Source organism: Lycium barbarum, chromosome 1 (assembly GCF_019175385.1).
Source record: "Lycium barbarum isolate Lr01 chromosome 1, ASM1917538v2, whole genome shotgun sequence".
Classification (NCBI taxonomy): Eukaryota; Viridiplantae; Streptophyta; class Magnoliopsida; order Solanales; family Solanaceae; genus Lycium; species Lycium barbarum.
In genome coordinates, this window is record NC_083337.1 from 54,519,178 (window position 1) to 54,537,165 (window position 17,988).

Consider the following 17,988-nt stretch of genomic DNA (forward strand, 5'->3'; position numbering starts at 1 on the left):
GGATGCTTCTGGCCAAGATGTGAAAGAGGCCATTAATTTGTTGACTCAGTTGGTTGCGGCCCAGACTCAGAGAAAAAGTTTAGGGCGTGGTGATAGGGCTGTTATTGCGAGGGCCCGTGATTTCATTACTTTGAACCCTCCGGAATTCGTTGGGTCAAAGACGGAAGAGGACCCTCAGGACTTTATTGACGGTATGTCGAGGACACTCCGATTGATACATGCTTCAGACACCGAGTCGGTGGAGTTAGCGTCATATATATTGAGAGATGTCTCAATCCAGTGGTATACGGTGTGGATGGCTTCACGGGGGGCCAATGCACCTCCCCCGGTATAGCAAGAGTTTGTTGATGCCTTTTTCCGTCATTATATGCCTCCGGAAGTTCGGCGAGCTAGGGCCGATAAATTCTTGAACTTGAGGCAAGGTAGTATGAGTGCCCTAGAGTATATCCTTCACTTTAACTCTCTGGCTAGGTATGCTTCGGCCATGGTAGCGGATATGGGCGACCGGATACACCAATTTGTAAAGGGCCTAGGGCCACACTTGATGGATAAATTCTTGACTGCGTCCCTTCAGGACGGTATGGATATTGCACGCATTCAGGCACATGCTCAGAACTTAGAAGAAAGCCTACAACAGCGGAGAAGTGAGCGTGAGCAAGATTGGGAACATAGCAAGAGAGCTAGATCTTCGGGTCCGACAAGCGAGTTTAGAGACGGACACAGGCAGCAATTCCCTAGACATTCAGGCTATTCTATAACCAGTGCATCTCCTCGGTTTCCAGGCCAGAGCCTTGATAGATCTGCTCGTTCAGGGCCGAGTCCCAGTTATTCAGGACCTCAGTTCAGAGATGATTCAGGCCAGTCAAGGCCACCTATACCACGATGTTCCCAGTGTGGAAAGTTGCATTGGGGTCGATGCCGATTGGGCTCGGATGGTTGCTATTCATGTGGTCAACCAGGCCATATCATGTGTGATTGCCCCTCAGTACAGGGTAGAGGTAGGACCCAGCCATCAGGGTCGGTAGCCGGATCATCAGGATCTGTACACCCTACGGGGCCAGGTTCACATGCGCCAATCGTCCATGGTAGAGGTAGAGGGAGAGCTCCCACTTCTAGCGGTCCTCAGCACCGTATTTATGCATTGGCGGGACGCCAAGATCTTGAGTCTTCTCCTGACGTGGTCACAGGTATATTATCGGTATTCTCTCATGATGTATATGCTTTGATTGATCTGGGCTCCACATTATCATATGTTACTCCATATATTGCGGGTCGATTTATAATTAAGCCGGAGTCTATCAAACCTTTTGGGGTGTCTACACCCGTGGGTGAATCGGTAATAGCTAGCCGAGTATATAGAAATTGTGTGATTGTGATTTGTGATCGTCGTACTATGATTGATTTGCATGATCTAAAAATGGTATATTTTGATGTCATTATGGGCATGGATTGGTTGGCTTCTTGTTATGCTAACGTTGATTACCGAATGAAGGTGGTTTGTTTCCAGTTTCCGGGAGAACCAGTGTTAGAATGGAAAGGAAATACGGCATCACCAAAAGGTAGGTTTATTTCCTATCTAAAGGCAAGGAAAATGATCACAAAAGGGTGGATTTATCATCTAGTACGAGTTCAAGATGTAGAAGCTGAGTCGATGACTCTACAGTCAGTTCCAGTGGTGAATGAATTCCCGGATGTGTTCCCAGAAGAGCTTCCAAGCCTTCCTCCCGAGCGGGAGATTGATTTTTCCATTGATGTGTTTCCAGACACTAAACCTATATCTATTCCTCCCTATAGAATGGCACCCGCAGAATTGAAAGAGTTGAAGGAGCAATTGAAAGACCTGCTCGAGAAAGGCTTCATTAGGCCTAGTTCATCCCCGTGGGGAGCACCCGTATTGTTCGTCCGAAAGAAAGATGGCTCCTTGAGAATGTGCATTGATTATAGGCAGTTGAATAAGGTGACGATTAAGAATAAATATCCTCTCCCGAGGATTGATGACTTGTTCGATCAATGGCAAGGTGTCAAATGGTTTTCAAAGATTGATTTGAGGTCCGGGTATCATCAAGTGAGAGTAAGGGAGAAAGATATCCCCAAGACAGCTTTCCGGACAAGATATGGTCATTTTGAATTCCGGGTGATGTCATTTGGGCTAACTAATGCCCCAGCGGTATTTATGGATTTGATGAATAATGTGTTCAGGTCCTTTCTGGACTTATTTGTAATCGTATTCATTGATGATATTTTGGTGTATTCTAGATCCGAAGCAGAACATGCGGATCATTTGCATATTGTCCTTGGAGTTCTTCGAAATCGAGAGTTGTATGCAAAGTTTTCCAAATGTGAGTTCTGGTTGAACTCAGTGGCATTTTTAGGGCATATTGTGGTAGCCGATGGTATTCGAGTGGATAGTCAAAAGATTGAGGCCGTGAAGACTTGGCCAAGGCCCACAACTCCTATGAAGGTTCATAGCTTTCTGGGCTTAGCAGGTTATTACAGGAGGTTCGTTGAAGGGTTTTCTTCTATTTCTGCACCACTCACAAAGTTGACCCAGAAATCGGCAAAGTTTCAATGGACAGATGCTTGCGAACGTAGTTTCCAAGAGTTGAAAGATAGGTTGACTTCTGCACCAGTCTTGACACTTCCAGAGGGGTTGGAAGGATACGTTGTTTATTGTGATGCTTCAGGTGTCGGGCTAGGCTGTGTATTGATGCAACATGGCAAAGTGATTGCGTATGCTTCAAGACAATTGCGGAAACATGAGCAGAATTATCCCAACCATGATCTAGAATTGGCCGCGGTGGTTCATGCGCTAAAGATATGGAGACATTATTTATATGGTGTCCACGTGGATATTTATACAGATCATAAGAGTCTTCAGTATATCTTCAAGCAGAAAGAGTTGAACTTGCGACAACGACGATGGCTAGAATTGCTGAAAGACTACGATGTTGATATTTTGTATCACCCCGGAAAGGCAAATGCTGTGGCTGATGCTCTTAGCCATAGATCGATGGGGAGTCTATGTGAAGTACGACCAGAAGAAAGAGAAATGGCCCGTGAGCTCCAACAGTTAGATAGCCTAGGAGTCCGGGTAGTGGACTCAGGTAGCAGCGAAGCTACTATCCAGAATACAGCAGTCTCGTCGCTAGTAGCAGAAGTGAAAGAGCGACAATATGAGGATCCCATGCTAATGCAATACAGAGATACACTCCCTCAGAAAGAGGAGTCATCATTTGACATTTCAGGAGACGGAGTTCTCTGGTGTGGAGGAAGATTATGTGTTCCCGATCTGGCAAGTTTACGCCACCAGATTTTGAGAGAAGCTCATAGTTCCCGTTATTCTGTTCACCCCGGAGCGACGAAGATGTATCATGATCTTAAGTCTATATATTGCTGGAACGGGATGAAGAAAGATATAGCGGAATTCGTAGCTCAGTGTCCTAATTGTCAACAAGTGAAAATCGAGCACCAAAAGTCGGGTGGATTGTTGCAAGCTATAGAAATCCCAACTTGGAAGTGGGAAGTGATTAACATGAACTTCGTTTCAGGGTTACCCCGTTCTCGACGTAAGTATGATTCCATATGGGCGATTGTGGATAGACTCACCAAGTCAGCTCATTTCTTACCGGTTAGAACGACCTATGTGGCGGAAGACTATGCAAGGCTTTACCTTAAAGAGATAGTGAGACTCCATGGCGTTCCGGTATCTATTATCTCCGATAGAGGGACTCAGTTTACAGCTAAATTTTGGGAGTCTTTCCAAGAGGGTTTAGGGACCCGAGTTAGCCTTAGCACGGTATTTCATCAACAGACCGATGGACAAGCTGAACGTACTATTCAGACTCTTGAGGACATGTTACGGGCATGTATGATAGACTTTGGAGGAAACTGGGATGACCATTTGCCACTCATTGAGTTTGCTTACAATAATAGTTATCATTCTAGCATTTAAATGGCACCGTATGAAGCTTTATATAGGCGAAAGTATAGATCCCCGATTGGGTGGTTCGAATCAGGAGATACTAAATTAATAGGGCCAGACTTGGTTCAGCAAGCTATAGAGAAAGTTAAGCTCATACAAGATCAGTTGCTAGCGGCTCAAAGTCGTCAAAAGTCCTATGCGGATAATCGTCGAAGGGACTTAGAGTTCGAAGTGAAAGATTGGGTGTTCCTGAAAGTGTCGCCAATGAAGGGTGTTATGAGATTTGGCAAAAAGGGGAAACTTAGTCCCCGGTATATTGGGCCATATGAGATTGTACGCAAAATAGGCAAGGTGGCCTATGAATTAGAACTACCTCCGGAATTGGAGTCAGTCCATCCAGTGTTTCACGTCTCGATGCTCCGAAAATGCATTGGAGATCCTACTAGGATCGTCCCAGTAAATGATGTACAAGTGACAGAGAAATTGACTTATGATGAAATACCCATTGCCATATTAGATAGGCAAGTACGGAGGCTTAGAAATAAAGAAGTGACCTCAGTTAAAGTTTTGTGAAGAAATAACCATCGAGAGGAAATGATGTGGGAAGCGGAAGAAAGTATGCGATCCAAATACCCACATTTATTTCAGCCCTTGGAAGAAGCCCAAGATGAGACGTCAAGATCATAAGGTATGTATGGCCAAAACATTATGTTATTATGTTGTGGCCCTGTGTGGCATCGATATTATGGGTTGTTATGGCAGGATGGTAGTGCCATATTATAGGGGAAACTCTGGCGAAATTTTTGTAGAATTCCCGAGCACTTTAACATTCGAGGACGAATGTTCTTAAGGGGGGAAGAATGTTACACCTCGGAAATTTTCCGTTGGAACGCAAGTAAATGAACTAGTAATGCATGCAAATGGATGTGGACGATTAGAAGGAGAAGTCTAAGAAATATGAAAAATTGCAGATTTGAAATCTGCCCAGTGGTCGTAAAGTGCAAATACGGACCCGTAAATTGGTATACGGTCCGTAAACTGGCAATCGTAATTGGCATGCAAGACTTCAACTTTCTGCCAGTCGAGGAAATGGTAAAATACGACTTGGTTTACGGACCGTAAAGTGATTTACGACCCGTAAACCATGGTCGTAAATCACCATGCAAGCAGCCAAAGTTTTTGGTTTTTGAAAAGGTTAAAGACGACCGTGAGGGACGAACCGTAAAATGGAATACGTGGTCGTAAACTCAGTTTACGACCACTATTCACCGCACCACAGATTTTGCAATTCATTAAATAAAGGGACCAACACTTGTTTTATTTCATTTCCACATTACACACCTTCTCTCTAAAATCTCTCTCTACATTTATTATCCAAGTTTTCAAGGATCATAAGTCATCAACAACATAAAACAAAGTGAATCAAGAGTAAGAACATTATCAAAGGTCATCCAAGTCAAGAAATCCAAATGGAGAAAAACTAGGGTTTTGCTCAAAGTGGGGTATTATCAACTAAAGCGTGTTCCTACATCTTCTAAGGTAAGATTCATGATTATTACATGATGTTTAAGGTATTGGAGAATTAAAATACATGGATTGTAGAAAATATGGTAAGATGAGTTATGAATGATGAATAGTGATATTTTGAGGAATAGTTTGAATTGAATCATGAATGTAGTTGTGTTGTGATATGAACATGTTATAAATGGTATTAAGATCATGAACTAGAAACTTTAGGCGGATGGATAAATTTGGGAATTATGACCTTGAACATGGGTGAATTAGAAACAAATTGAGAAATCTAGATAATGTGGATAATGTGAATGACTAATGGCCATTGTTATGATATTAATGAAGGTAGAAACGCTAACATTGGAAGGGGACGTGCAAGTGTAGAATAGTCCGACGAAAAGGTATGTAAGGCTAACCCTTCTTTCATAAGGCATGGTTCTTTGGCCAATTCTCTAAATCCTCTATACGCGTATATTGCCTTCAATTGATAAATTTTCCGAGCTTGTAAGCTCACGATCCTTGATACATACTACGATTGCACTACGCTCCTCGTATGACGAGTAGGCCCATGATCTAGATGTAATGATAATGAAGAGGATAGTAATGATGACGATAATAATAATGATGCTAAAGGTGCCTATGGGCTATTATACGTATGTGTGCCTATACAGGGCTATAATGAACCCCGAGCTTATAATGCCGGGTAGAATATATGTATATGGATGTATATATATGTATGTATATGATTACGTAACGCGCGCACACATCTGCAGATGGTACGGATAACCCTGAAGCCTTGGTAGGGCCAGGTAGAAATAACATTGAGCCTTGGTTGGCCAAGTATGTATGAAACACCGAACCTTATGGTCGGGTACGCTATGTATGTATATAAGTGTATGGCTATGTATATAATGTGAATATGAATGTGAAAATATTATGTATATGAATGCGAATAGGGGCATGTATACGAATACGAGCACTATTATGAAATACGCATGAGAAATGGAAAGTTTCTATGAAAGGCAGGTAAGTGCCATGATGATGATATTATTGTCTTCCCTCCTATGCCACTTCATATATTGTCTATGATGCTTCTATAGTGATGTTGATCATGCTTTACATACTCAGTACATTATTCGTACTGACGTCCTTTTGTTTGTGGACACTGCGTCATGCCCGCAGGTGCACAGGGAGACAGACATGATCCATAGCTGCTTATTCAGAGATTACATAGCGGAGCTCCATTTCCTTCGGAGCCATATCTTTTGGGTACTTATTCTTTTGTGTATATAATTATGGGCATAGCGGGGTCCTGTACCGCTCATGTGATATGTTTTACTCTTCTTAGAGGCTCGTAGTCACGTGTATATGGTTATATATGTCTAGCCTTGTTGGCCTATATTTTGTATATCATTTTGTTGGCCGGCCTATGTACATTGTTGTGGCATAGATGCCTATGATGATTGAAGATGTTGTCGTCCAATGGGACTAGCATGGTCGATGCTTAGAAATGTATGATTAATGATGTGGCTCACCTAGATGCAAGTCTAAGTGAAAGCTAAGGGGTGCCCGAGTAGGCTAGCACCGGGTGCTCGTCGCGGCCCCCTAGTCAGGTCGTGACAAATATAAGGGACCCTTTTCATTCATTTTCATTTCATTTCTCATCTACACAACTCAAGAGAACTCTAGAACATTCCAATTATTTCATCCACAAGAATTTAAGGGAAAGTAGTGATCAACAACACTAAAATCATGAAATCAAGAGTGTGAAACTCATCAAAGTTCATCTACACCAAGAAATTGCAAAGGAAGTGAAGTAGGGTTTTTGGCATAGAAGAGTGTTGCTACTCAAGGCTCATTCCTACCACATCTAAGGTAAGTTTTATGACTTTCTTAGGATGATTGAAGTATTTATACGTTGAAACACTTGGATTATAGAAGAGTGTAGTAAATGGGTCATAAAATGTGAATAGTGCCATAGTTGAATGATAGTTGGATTGAATTATGAATGTTGATGAGTTGGGAGTATAAATATGTTATAAATGAAGTGTAGACCATAAAATAGGTGTGATGTATGAGAAAATGTGATGATGAACTAAAACCCATAAATGTGGAGAAATTGGAGAAAAATGGTGGAATGTGGTAAATGTAGATAAATGATGATTGTTGATACGATATTGTGCGTGTTGTTGTGAATGTTTGGTAGTTGAAATGAAACATGGGAAAAGTAGTAGAAACAAAGGGAATGCTGCCCAATTTTCCCTAGAAAATAGTCACGCGTTCTTATAGTCGATTAACTGACGTTGATGCAAATTCTCTTGAAGATAAAGACGCGAATATTGAAGAAGAACAATCGAGCAGTAGAATAGCTAAAAGAAAAGGTATGTAAGGCTATTCCTTTCTTTCCAAGGCATGAATCCTATGATATGATATTATTTCCCTACATTTCTGTGGCTTCCTTATATTCTGGAACCAAGAGCCTATGTTCATGGATAGCCACGTGAGATAAGGATAAGAGACATGTTATGAGCACGATAACGGAGATGATAAGCTTAAGGATAAAGATTCTAGAGTTCATGGTATAAAGTTTAAACAAAGAAAAAGACATTAACTATGATCTATTGGTAATGCTTGATGTATACACTCACCTTATATACTAATTCCTTCAAGGTAAGGCGGAATATCTATGAATGTTCCATAATGTAAGCGGGGGCTCTCGACCTTACGTCACCCCGACATTGTTATAGATTGTTCATAAGCCTCAATGCATGTCCTATGACCAATGTTTTGAGAAACTACGAGTCTATGTTCATAAAGGATTTCATGTGAGATAAAGGTAAGAGATACTCTATAGAAATGATAATGGAAATGATGAACTTAAGCCCAAAGATTATAAAGACTATCATACGATATTTATACGAAATTCATGCTACGAATATGATGTGATTTTTATAGATTGTCTTTAAATTTAAATGTGTGCATTAATGAAAGGTTACGATAATCTTATAAGATGTATGTGATGGCTATGATAATGATGAGATATATTGATCCTTGTATGATGCATGTGATATGGTCGAGCCACTACGTGGCCGAATATGGAAGATATGTATGTGATAGTGTCGAGCCACTATGTGGCCGAATACGGATACTGTAGAGCCACCACGTGGCTGAATACGGATAATGTTTTATGTGTATGATAAGCTACGGCACTACGATGATGAATTATATGACATGATGATGTGTACGCTATGATGATTCATGTACGACGATTATGTATATGTGATATATGTATGAAATGCATTCATCCTTAAAGGTCACGCAGGTTTTTCCTTCACCTCATGACTTATGATTTCTCTATTATGTTTATTTCATTCATACCTTACATACTCAGTACAATATTCGTACTGACGTCCGTTTTCTTTGGACGCTGTGTTCATGCCCACAGGTAGACAGGGAGACGGCGCAGACCTTTAAGAGCTATCAGCAGATTTGCAGAAGCACTCCATTATTTCGGAGGTGCTAATCGGGTTTATACTTTTGTGTATATATATGGATAAGCATTTTGGGCACGACGGGGTCTTGTCCTGTCCATATGTCTAGTACTCTAGTAGAGGCTCGTAGATACATATGTGTGGGTTATATGGTCTCACAAGGTCACTACTGTATATATGTAGATATATGTACATTATCTTTTGATAGCCAAAGGGCTTATATATATAAAAGTATTTATGTTCCTTAATGATTTTTTTTTTATGATTATGAGTTTATGAACGAAAAATGAGGTTTAATGAGTATGATGAGTAGTAGAACGAGCGGTGCTCGGTGGTCAACCCCCGGGTACCCGTCACGGCCCCTAGCTTGGTCGTGACACCAGGGTTTCTCTGGACAGCTGTTAGAATGTCATCGACTCTCTAGTCTTGATCCCGCCTACATATCCCTAGTCTATAGGAATCAAGTCACATGTTGTTCGACTTGCTGGAGAAGAGTATATTCCTTATGTGGGAACACCTTTAGATTTCCCAGTGTGTGTCCGACCGGTTGCGATTTTTAATAAGAAAAGTGGAAACAGACAAAATTGTGGCTGAGTCTAAGGTTGGATGGCTTTGAAATCCTAGCTGGAGAGCTTAACTCTCATGGGCACCCTATCTTGACCGACTGCGTAAGAAAAAGTTTCACGTTTGCTTCGCAATTTATCTGGATTTAGTTCGGCAAGCCGACTCCTTTCTGGTGGATGTGTGCTTATCTTGTGGATTTGATAGCATTGCAGATATTCTTTGTGGTGTTTGAATAAATAGCCCTTTTGGTTGTTTGAATGAATGGCCCTTTTGGTTGTTTGAATGAATGGCCCTCTCGGTTGTTTGTATGAATTTCCCTCTCAGCTATTTGTATTAATGGACCTCTCGACAGTTTGTATGAATGACCTTCTTGAAAGTTTGTGTGACTGGCCCTCTCGGCTATTTGTATGAATGGCCCTCTCGAAATTTTGATATGAATGGCCCTCTCGGCAATTTGTATGAATGGCCCTCTCGGATATTTTTATGAATGGCCCTCTCGGCTATTTTTATGAATGTCCCTCTCGGCAGTTTGATATGAATGACCCTCTCGGCAATTTGTATGAATGGCCCGCTCGGCAATTAAATAAATAAATGTCCCTCTCGGCATGCAGATGACAGATATGGCCCTTGTGGCTAGATGATCTTTCTTTCATCCACTGTAATGGTTGTTGACCGTTATGGTCGGATATGCCCTTTCTTCCTTGTCATGACCCTTTTGGTCGCATGTATCCTTATGCTCATTCATTGTGACCCCTTTGGCCAGATATGTCCTTGTCATTCGCACTTCGGACGACCTTTTCGGTTGAATATATTTTCTTCTCTCTGTCGTGGACCTTTTTCCTTTTGTTTTTGTGACCCTCGTGGTCGAGTGTGTCTTTGTCACTCATTCTTTGCTATGATCTCCCGGTACTTTTCCTCTCGGTTGAGTTGGCTCTTCGCCTTTGCTGTGAGTAAGCCGGATGATGATGTACCTGTATTCTGTTAAAAACCTGCATTCACAGAAAAGTTGTAAGTTTCTTAAGAGGCTGCTTAGCGTCGTCGTCTTCCCGCCCGATGTCTTCTTCTTGATGCTCCTTTGAGCCCTCTCTGGACTCGGTATTTCGAGAGATGGTTTTGGGACACACTTATGCCAATTTTGAAAATCTAAAGTAAAAAAAAAAACTTTATAAAACGCGCGTTGTTTTTCCTTAAAAGAAATTTTTATTTTGTCTTTATGTGTCATGACATGTGTTTGAACGAGGTCTTCTGGCTCTCCCGGGAGGTATGATTGCTAACTTCTGAACTGGCAGAATTTTTAGCCAGTATTTTTGAGACCTTTCTCAAAAATTCTGCCCTAGTTTCAGGATTTGCTCTAAGCAACCATTGCTTTGTCTTGTTATGCAAAAATTCTGGCCCAGTGTATGGCTTTACTTTGTCACTGTCCTTGTTGACTATTTTCGATAGGAATTTTTGAGGTTTCCTAAAAAAAATTGCCCCAGTGTAGGGCTGATGGTGGCTGATTCTTGTGCTGGCCCTTATAGCTTTATCTTGTTGATTTCTTCTACTTTATTGTCTCTAAGGTTTCCTAAGGGTTTCTTGGGTTTTTCTTTTATGACGATCGAGCTCGAAAGCGCCTATGTATCCTGTCGCAGCAGGAATTCAGGTCGAATGTTGTTTGGAGTAAAGTAACTGAGTTTTGGTTTTACTAATAATGCGTCCGGGTCCGATATGGACTACCTATGTATCCCACTGTGGGGAAGTCAGGTCATTGCGTAGTTCATTACATAGATGACTTGTTTTTTCCCATTCTATTACAAAAGTATGATTACAAGAAAAAGGTATGATTACAAAGAAATAATAATGCGATTACAAGCAAATGGAATCCTAAACATAATATCTCTTGAGCACATCTGCGTTAATAGCCTTGGGCAGCTCTTGTTCGTCCATCTCGGCTAGGACTATGGTTCCTCCTGAAAGTACTTTCCTGAATATGTACGATCCTTGCCAATATGAGCGAATTTTCCTTTGTATTCTTCTTGATAGGGGAAGACCCGTTTGAGCACGAGTTGCCTAATTTGGAAGAGTCGGGCTCTAACCTGATTGTTGAAGGCTCGAGACATTCTTTGTCTGTACAGCTGTCCGTGGCATACCGCCACCATTCTTTTTTAATTTATCATGGCCAGTTGCTCGTAGCGATTTCTGATCCATTCTGTATCATTTAGCTCTACCTCTCTGATGATCCTGAATGAAGGGATCTCCACTTCTGTGGGTATGACCGCTTCAGTAACGTAGACAAGGAGATATGGGGTTGCCCTGGTGAAAGTTCTGGTCGTTGTTTTGTACACCAACAAAGCGTAAGGCAATTGCTCATGCCCATTCTTATAATTGTCAAGGCAACTGCTCGTGCCAATTCTTGTAATTGTTGATCATTTTCCTCAATATCCTTTTGATGTTCTTGTTGGCAGCCTCTACAACTCCATTCATCTGTGGCCGGTAGGCGGTAGAGCTTCTGTGAGTTATCTTGAATTGTTCACAGATGTCCTTCATCAAATGGCTGTTCATATTAGCACTGTTATCTGTGATGAGCTATTCAGGCATTCTGAAGCGACATATCAAATTGTTCTTGACAAAATCAGCCACGACTTTCTTAGTCACTGATTTGTGGGAAGTCGCCTCTACCCATTTAGTGAAGTAGTCGATAGCTACTAAAATAAAACGATGTCCATTGGAGGCTGGAGGCTCGATGGGTCCAATGATATCCATTCCCCATGCCATGAATGGTCAAGGTGAGCTCAACGTATGTAGCTCTGTGGGGGAAAACCTTGATCAGATCTCCGTGTATCTAACACTGATGGCACTTTTGCACGAATTTGCATGAGTCATGTTCCATGGTCATCCAGTAATATGCTATCCTCAGGATTATCTTAGCGAGGATGAATCCATTCATGTAGGGTTCGCATGCCTCTGCGTGCACCTCTTTCAGCAGTTTCATAGCCTCTTCGGCGTCCACGAACTTGAGTTACCCAAGGTTGGGTGTCTTTTTGTACAACACTTCTTTGTTCAAAAAGAACCCATTAGCCAGCCTCCTGATGGTCTTCTTCTGATTCGCTGAACTTTCTGGGGGTACTCTCCTTTTTCCAGGTATGCCTTGATATCGGCATACCATGGTTGGTAATCTGCCTTGTCCTCGACGTGGGCGCAGTGAGTCTGTTCTTCTCTCAGTGTGATCTCTAGTGGATCAATGTGAGTACTCTTGGGGTGTTGGATCATGGAGGCTATCATAGCCAATGCGTTTGCAAACTCATTTTGAGCCCTCAGAGTATGCCTGAAGTCAATACTCTTGAATCTCCTGCACAATCTCTATACCAGATTCACATATGGGAGTATCTTATCACTTTTGGTTGCCCAATTTCCTTTCAATTGATTTATGAGAAAATCGGAGTCCCCGATTAACAACAACTCTTGTATGTTCATGTCCAATGCCATCCTGAGGCCGAGGACACACGCTTCATATTCCGCCATGTTGGTGGTACATCTGAAGTTGAGCTTTGCTGCCATCGGATAATGTTATCCTATTTCTGATATTAACACTACCCCGATGCCTGATCCTTTGTAATTGACTGCTCCATCGAAGAACAGTCTCCAACCTGAGTATGTTCTGCCACCTCTTCTTCCATAGCCATCACTTCCTCATCTGGAAAGAAAGTTTGTAATGGTTCAAGTTTGTCATCGACGGGACATTCTTCCAGCAAGTCAGCTAGGGCTTGTCCTTTGATTGCCTTTTGTGCTACGTATAGGATTTGAAATTCTCTTAGTAGCATCTACCATTAGCTAATTTTCCTTTGGACATCGGTTGCCAAAACATGTATCTCAATGGATCCATTCTAGATATGAGGTGAGTACTGAACACCGACAGGTAGTGCATCAGCTTTTGAGCAATCCAGGTCAGAGCACAACAGGTTTTCTCTACGAGCGTATACCGTGCCTCATAGGATGTGATTTTCTTGCTCAAATAGTAGATGGCATGTTCCTTTTTGCCTCTTCATCATGCTAGGCGAGCATGCACCCGAAAGCCTTTTTTTGATACTGATAGGATGTGATTTTCTTGCTCAAATAGTAGATGGCATGTTCCTTTTTGACCTCTTCATCATGCTAGGCGAGCATGCACCCGAAAGCCTTGAGAAGTCTGTCAAAAACCTTGCACAAGTGTGTGGTATGCTCTGAACTTTCTTTCGACTTTATGATGACATCGTCCACATAGACTTCAATCTCTCGATGCATCATATTGTGGAACATGGGAGTCATAGCTGTCATGTATATAGCGCCGGCATTCTTGAGGACGAACGACAACTCTGTAATGGGAGACTCCCCAAAGGGTGATGAAGGCTATTTTTTCAGCATCTTCTTCGCTCATGAGTATTTAACGGTACCCGACGAAACAATACATAAATGACTGCAGGTCGTGTTTGGCCCAGTTGTCTATTAGAATATGGATGTTTGGGAGATGAAAGTTGTCTTTTAGACTGACTCGGTAGAGATCTCGGTAGTCCACACAGATTCTAATCTTTCCGTCCTTTTTGGGTACTGGCACTATGTTGGCCACTCGGTAGGGTTGTTACACCTCGAAAATTTTTTCGTTGATGCACAGTGAATAGACTAACGAAGAGCACGAAGTATACGGTATTTTGATAAGTAAGGAATGACATTTGATGACCCTAATTAAAATTTCAAAGACGTTCGAGATAAGGGAAGAAAGTTTGCCAAGAGAAGGCACGGCTTATGATAGGTATCGAAAAGGAATTACGAGTAACAAGTTAACGAGGATTTAATAATGCTTTGGAGAAGAGTTATAACGTCCCTTAGATTGTTAATGAGGTGATAAACAAGAGCTAAGAAGGTTCCATGAGGATTGGAGATCAAACGAGTCGATGAAAACGAACTTCGAAAAACTGGGGATTATACGGCCAAACATACTGGCCGTATAAAACATACGGACCGTATGTTGGACCGTACAATCAGGCCAGATTGGCACCCCTCTCTGGACCAAATCTACAGCCAGACATATGGTCAGTATAATTTATACGGACCGTATGTTGGTCCGTAGAACGGGTCGGGACAAATTTGGTGTACTTAATAAGGGATCCAAGTCTCATTTCATTTCATTTCCCTTTCACACCCCTTCTCTCTAAAACATCTCTCTACACTTCTCCCATAAGAATTCAAGAGATATTAGTGATCAACAACATCAAACTAAGTGAATCAGATCTAAGAAACCTATTAAAGTTCATCCAAGGCAAGGAATCCAAGTGAAGTTGAAACTAGGGTTTTGCTCAAGTGAGGTTTTTTCACCCAAGGTTCATCCCTACACTATCTAAGGTAAGATTTATGGTATTTCCATATTGTTTAAGGTATTTGAAAGTTGAAACACTTGGATTGTAGAAGGATATAGAAAAAATGGGTCATGAATGTGGAAATAGTGCCATTTTGAGTAATAGCTTGAATTGAGTCATGTTGTTGATGTGTTGTGATATGAATATGTTATAAATGATGTTAAGAACATGGGATAGGCAATGCATATGAATGGATGTAAATGTGTGTTATGACCATGGATATGGATAATTGGAAGTGAATTGAGAGATATGGATAATGTGGATGAATAAAGACTATTGTTATGATATTGTGAATGTATTATTGACGTTTGGGAGTTGATTTACGATATGCAGGAATGTCGTATAAATAAAGGAGATGCTGTCCAATTTTCTCTAGCCTTAGTCATGTATGCTAGCTATCGGTTTTCTAATGATAGTATAACTCTAATGAAGGTAGAAATGTGAGCATTGAAGGAGAACGTGCAAGTGATAAAATAGTTGAACGGAAAGGTATGTAAGGCTAACCCTTCTTTCATAAGGCATGGTTCTTTGGCCAAATATCTACTCTTCTATGAGCCTATGGCGCTCTCCAAATGATTTTATCTTCAAAAAGCTACAAAGTTTTTAATTCTCAATATGTATTACAATTGTACTGAATTCCTCATATGACGAATAATCCTATAAGGATAGATGTAATGAATAACGATAATGGTAATGACGATGATGATAACGATGATAATAGTAATGATGCTAAAGATGCTTATGAGCTATTATGTATATGTGCCTATGTATGACTATTATGGAACCCCGAACTTATAAGGTCGGGTAGAATGTATATATTTATGTAACGCGCGTGCACCTCAGCATTGGGTACGGATAACCCTGAAGCCTTGGTAGGGCCAGGTATGTGCAACCCTGAAGCCTTGGTTGGCCAGGTATGTATGATAACCGAGCCTAGCCATGGTCGGGTACGTGAAATACTGAACCTTCGGGGTCGGGTATGCTATGTAAATGCTATCTATATGATGTGAATATGTATACGATATAGATATGAATATGAATGCGAATATGATACGAATACGAATAAGAATATGTATATGATATGAATATGAATAAGGATATGTATATGGATACGACTATGGATACGAATGTAAACGAGTATGGATGTGAGTACGGATACGAATACAGTTATATGTACACAACCTCGCATTAGAAATGGAAAGCCCCTATGAAAAGCAAGTAAGTTCTTATGACGATGATTCTACTATCTCCCATCTTATGGTATTTCTTATGTTGCTTATTATGCTTCCATATTGATATTGATCATGATTTACATACTCAGTACATTCTTCGTACTGACGTCCTTTTGTTTGTGGACACTGCGTCATACCCGCAGGTGGCCAGGGAGACAGGCTTGATCCATAGCTATATATCTCAGGGACTACATAGCGGAGCTCCACTGAATTCAGAGCTATAGCTTTTGGGTATTGATTCTTTTGTGCACATATTTATGGGCATAGCGGGGTCCTGTCCCGCCTATATGATATGACATACTCTCCTTAGAGGCTCGTAGACATGTATGTATAGTTAGATGTGTTTGGCCTTGTCAGCATATATTTTAAATATCATTTTGTTAGCCTCGTCGGCTTATGTACATTGATATGGGCGTAGTTGCTAATGTTGATATAAAGATATTGTTGTCCAATGGGATTAGTATGATTGATGAATAGAAGTGTATGATTTAATATGTGGCTCACCTAGATGTAAATGTAAAGGTATGTTAAGTGGTGCCTGGGTGGGCTAGCACCAGGTGCCCATCGCGACCCTCCTATTGGGTCGTGACAAGGGTAGGATGTCACCTCCACTATTCCAAACTCGAACTGTTTCTTTACTTCGTCCTTTATGTTGATACTCATGTCGGGGTTAAACGTTCGTGTCTTTTGTTTGATCGGGACAAAACCCTCCTTGATGGGTAAAATGTAGGCCACTATTTCAGTGCTCAACCCCGTCATATCTGCGTATGACCAGGCAAAGATATCCACATATTCCTTTAACAGAGCTATCAACTCTTCTTTCTGTAGACCTCCTAAGTGAGTATTGATTCATGTCTCTTTGACATCCCCTTTATCACCGAGGTTGATCACCTCAGTTTCATCCATATTTGGCTTCTTCTTGTCATCTAATTCTTCCAACTCATCTACCAATCCATCTGGCATAATTATTGCTTCATCGTATTCCTTGTATTCCTACTGACTACTTTCCTCGTTCGTTTCACGACACGTCATGACATTTTTTGTTGTTTTATTAATGTTACTAAGACGAGCCAAGAGGGGAGTAGATGTCCAATTGTTCAGGCGCTCTCCTGGTCTCAAGCTGCGTATGATGGGCATTCCCTGACTTTTCTCGATGACCGTGTAGCAACCCTCTTCTCAAAACAGCGACTCGAGACCCCCTTCAACTTCTTCTCCATTCAGCATCGGCATCTTTCTAGGAAATGACTAGTACAAACCCAAAATTAGATGAGAGAGATTCCCTATTCTGGGTTCTCTCTTGATAGCCTTTATGAGCTTGTGCTCGCTACGAGTATTCCCTAGACCAAAGTGGTAATTTTCTGTTGGGATTGGCAAAGGCTCTATTATCCCTTCAAGGTCCCTTTCCAGGCCTTTTCCTATTTCAAAACCATTTCTCAGCATGGTGGAGGCAATCATTCTGTAGACAGCTAGCATTGGTTGGTCGACTTCCCCTTCTGAATGGGTGGCCCCAACGTATTCCACCATATGAAAGTTTAATCTGTGGGGCTCCCCTCGATCACTGGTATGATGTTGTAAGGATATTTCTGGGTATCCTTCTCAGCTGCGACCATAATTTCCTGTCCTTGCCATTCAAATTTTATGGCTTGGTACAGAGTTGATGGTACTGCGCCGGCAGAATGTATCCAGGGTCTTCCTAAGAGCATTCTGTAGTTGGCCGAGATCCCCATGACTTGGAATTTTGATGTGAAAGAGGCAGACCCAACTTGGATCTGTAGGTCTATTTCTCCCAGGGAATCACTTTGGGACCCATCAAATCCCCTGACGTTCGTTCCGCTCTGGCGGATTTTACCCACGTCATAGCCCAACTGTGTTAATGTGGTGATAGGGTAAATGTTGAG